Below are 4,686 nucleotides of genomic sequence, written 5' to 3' on the forward strand. Positions count from 1 at the left end.
AATGAATGGGGGCTGACTAGCCCTAAAGGGACCACGTAGGGGACCAATGATGACTAAACCTCACAAAGCAGGATGTAATCTCTCATGGTCATGTGGAGAGGCCACCAAAAGCCCTGAGCCCTAAGGCTCAGGTGGAAATTCCTGGTTGATGTCCATGTACAGAGTTTAGTGCCATCCCTCTTGCAACATGGAAGCTCTGTGCTGTGACACCTCCCTGACCTCACCCTATGTCTTCATTATATATCTCGTTTGTATGTTTTTTGCTTGTGGTCCATCAGTAGTAAGTATGGTGAATTCCCCATGAATTCTGTGATTCATTCCAGTGAATTAACCAACCCACAAGGACAGTGAGAGCCAACAGGGGCTGGTGGCTCCCTGTTTGGCAGTCTGAAAGAAGGTGAACTCTGACTTAGTTCTGGGTTGCTAGTGTTGAAAATTGGTGTCTGTCTAACTTGTGACCTCCAACCCAGCTCTGGGTGGCTGGGACTGAGAGAGTGTGCACTTTGAATGTCTGGAGGCTAGGATGGAGAAGTGGGAAATTGAGGACTGGATGCATTTACACACTCTGTGGACTGGATTCATTCTGGTCTTTAGCATGCAGGTAATCTTGAAGGTGGAATTTGCCAATTGTGTCCCTTCTTAATCCACTGTCGAATTCTTTGATACTGGAGTTTTTGGTCTAGAAAATATCAAAAATCAAAGACAATATTGGCCTTATCAGGGTGGCCTTGGATCAAAAATGAACTGATGCAGGTCAGTCTTTCAAACATCTTCTTTCCAACTCTCTTATTCTGTCATCACCTTACCTTATGAGCATTCTTACCAACATCCCATATCCACTCCTTCCCAATCTCTAACCTCATGCCCATTCTCAAGATTATGCAGTTGTTTGAAACTATCAGTAACTGATAGATGACTAAGATCTTGTCAAGTTTTTTTGTTGTTGTTGTTGTTGTGGTTTTTTGTGTTTGTGACACCAGTGCCTGTTACTTTTGTATTTATAAAAATTAAGCTCATGTGCTCTGAAATTGTGAAGCACTAAAAGAGGATGTATTGGGTTAGGAGATGTTATGACAAGATGTAGGCAGTTGCTAATCACAAATGTTAGGCGATAGGGCACCATGTTCACTCTTTTTGAAAACCCAGAACAGAACTTAGTGGAAGGTAACACCAGTTCTGATGGAAACAAAATTCCTAAAAGTTCCCTTTCTTCCCTCTCTGTGTTATCTCCAGGTAAGTGTGGTCAAGCTGATTTAGAAACAAAGAGTATAGTTCTTGTAAAACCTCACCATACACATTCCTGTAGGAAAAAAGAGGAGTAATCGGAGTTCCTATCTTGAGAATCAATACAGCCTACTAGGAAATATGTGGTCATTGAGCTTGCCCCTCCTTGCTGTCCTCTTGGGTTATAAAGTCTGGAAAGAGAAACCACAATCAACTTCTAACCTAAGCAACCTTTCAAAGAAGGTGCTGCTGCTCCTGATCCTGTGTGCCTTACCTCTGCCCTCCGTGGCCTTCCTATGTAAGTGACTGTCCCCAACTCAGAGACCTGGCTTACTCCACTAGTGACTTTTCAATAGAGCTCCTGTCAGCCTGTCTCGATGATGCATCCTGGACCCAGTTGTTCCCTCGAAATTTGTTCAACTCTGTGGCTGCATAAACAATGTACAGAAATGACAGGAAAAAAAAATGCTCCCAAGAAACCACCTGAGTCATTTTCTTTCCATGGGCTGCACCTCTGTTATATGGAAAGTGATTTATCATTAGGATGTCCAAAGATTTTGGTGGAGATGGGAAAGCTAAAAATGAATACTTCAAATTGCCTTTATTTAAACCTCAGAATGGGCAGTTCAATGTTAGGCAGCATCATACTGATCAAGAAGGGAAGAGTTATTTCATACTGCATTTTCTAGACTTCATCTTTACCTTGTCTTTATTCTGCTGAGCCCCCCATGTCAATCAGGGCATACAGTCAGAACTTAACTGAGCCATTGGACTGTTGGCAGGTTCACTGCTCCTAAGGTCCTGATGGAGATGGGGCTCCCACTCAGGTCTCTGCAGCCCATTTCGTCATTTCTGTTTTGATTTCTAGTTCTTCGTTCTCATCCCCTTTTATCCTAAGGACTCAATATCATATGAAGCAAAGTCAAGGCTGGGGTTCAAAAGTCCATTATTACCTCTCCTCCCCAGTCTCCGACCAAAGTCAATATGGGGATGGTCATTCATGTACCCAATAAACTTTTATGGGTTTTTTACTATACGTCAGACTCAGGATGGGGGAGAGAGATACCAGAGCATTCTGTTGTATGAGCACATCATGTTCAGGTCTTAGAAATTAGCTCATGCTGGAAGTGATGAGAACACCAGAGGTCTGAGATTTTGGGAAATAAAAAGCATCCAGTGCAGGTCAGGGAGAGTATTTCCTAGCTCTTCTGGCTGTGCATACTGAAGATCATTTCTTCTTAACAAGTGCCTGAAGTATATTTAACCCAAAACATTCCAGTTGTATAGGTCACAGGCAGTACTGATCCTGTGAGTTTTGTGAGCACAGAGATCCAGGGAAGATTTTATCCCTATGCAGTGATCAAAGGAGGTGCAGAGACCAGACTGCACTCCTGACACTACATGGCAGCAATAAGGATCTCTGATGACCACCTTAACTGGGACCAATTGGAGGTTTTCTGGTGTGAGAAGACTTTGTGCTGACAGTGGCTCACTGTACAGAAGGTGAGGAGCAGCAGCTGGGTTCTTTTTCCCTGGGAAATTTCAACAGCATCTCATAGATGTAGCTCAGGATGGTCCTTGACCCCAAAAGGCCCAATGAGCTCATCAGAGTAGTCATATGTGCATCTCCAGTCTAGTGGGAAGTTAGTGTGGGACAGAGGATTGGAATTTGTAGGCGGGGACCAGGGTAGCAGGTGATGCTTCTGAAGGACTTGGCCTGGATCACCGCTGCAGCAAAAAGAAGGTAACACTGTCCACATTTGACTGAGGTGTTGGAGGAGAGAAGTGAGACATGATTTCTGCTCCGTTTTCCTTCTCCCGATTTGACCCAGCTTCAGGCCTGCCTTTGACAGGAACATCAATTTCCTTACCCAACACTGAGTTGAATTTCTCTTGACTTACTATATCTAGCCTTTCTTTGCAGAAATATGATTGTCACCCTGGGAGTTCACAATGTCATGAAAAAGGAGCCCACTAATCAGGTCATCCCTGTACTTCAAGCCTTCCCTCATCCAGAGTATGACAATGATTCACACGTCAATGACATCGTGCTACTGAAGGTACCATCTTGCCTGTTTGTGTGCCACCCAGGATACTGCAGGGCCTCAGCTCATTCAGAATCTCAGACCCCTTCACTCCTCTAGCCTTGATGCTCTACTGGTCCCTGTACAATAAAAGGAGACTTTGGAGACTCTCCAGTCAGGGGAGAAACAAGTGACTTCCTCCTTGTTCTGAGCGCCCCCTGGCAGGGCAGTATCTGAACTGCCATTTCTCAACTTCTCTGACCAGCTGAAATACAAGGCACGACTGAACATAGCTGTGCAGATCATTGCCCTACCACAGAGCCTGGACTTGTGAAGCTGGAACAGGTGTGCCATGTGGCAGGCTGCGGAATAACGGATAATGGCTGATTGTCAGCCACACTTCAGGAAGTAGACCTGGAAGTGTAGAACAAGCAGCAGGCAAGCAAATGTTCCCACACTACCACAACTCCATCCAACTGTGTGTGGGGAACCCTCTGGAAGCCAATGAAACAGGAATGGTAAGGAGACAAGCATTTTCTGTCTTACTAGAGGGACAAAGATTCTGGAATCCCATGGTCAGGTCTTCACTGAAATGTAGAGTGCTTAGAGCAGGGTCCACCATGAGTAGGGACATACTGTTCTCAATCTGTGAGTCTCAGCCATCTCCCACAGCTCATGTCTTGTCCATTCTCCATGGGAGATTAAGTGGATAGCCTGGGACTGGGTTGAGCTGGAGAGAGAACTCAGCCAGGGCAGAGACTCATAGTACCGGGTGAACCCAGAGTCCTGGGCTCAGCCCGCTCCTCTCTCACTAAGGCCAAAGTGAATTGTGACCCCACAGTCCCTACCTCCTCTGAACACCCAGTCCCTAAGCAGGAGGAAATGGAAATTGGGGAGAAAAAAGATACAAAGAAGGAAATCGGAGGGATCTGGGCTGAGACTCTTCCCTTCTATGTCCACAGGGCGACTCCGGGGGACCTTTGGTGTGTAACAGTGTGACCCATGGTATTGTCAGCCTTGGATATGATAATATCTCTCCTGTAGTCTTCACCAGAATCTCCAGCTTTGTGCCCTGGATCCACAGAATAATGAATGCACCTTGGCATAGCTTAACAACTGGCCCTGGGTTCTGTGGCACAGTCTACACCTGTGTGGAGGGAGGACATTACATACTTAATAAAGACTATCACCCAGTGTAGAAGAGCTGCCAGCTGCTTCTTCCTGGAACATATCCACTGGTTCCCTGATGTACCCCAGACAGATTCTAATAGGACCTCTTCCACCCTCTTCTCTGCTATCCCTGCTCATCTATCCCCAAACTCCCCACACAAGCCAACAACTCACACCTGTGCACTGTCCAATCTTATCAGCTTCTCTAAGGTCAGGTCCCTCTGTCTGATCCTATCAGTTAGGAGATGACTTCCTCAGAGAAACAATG

The 4,686-nt window shown here is 45.7% G+C and overlaps 1 pseudogene; it reads left to right on the plus strand.

Moving 5' to 3' along the window:
* Positions 1 to 2,625: 2,625 nt before the first annotated feature.
* LOC111820580 (granzyme-like protein 2) lies at positions 2,626 to 4,447 on the plus strand (annotated as a pseudogene).
* The last annotated feature ends 239 nt before the right edge of the window (positions 4,448 to 4,686 follow it).

The sequence above is a fragment of the Trichechus manatus genome, unplaced genomic scaffold, assembly GCF_000243295.1.
Source record: "Trichechus manatus latirostris isolate Lorelei unplaced genomic scaffold, TriManLat1.0 scaffold00043, whole genome shotgun sequence".
Classification (NCBI taxonomy): Eukaryota; Metazoa; Chordata; class Mammalia; order Sirenia; family Trichechidae; genus Trichechus; species Trichechus manatus.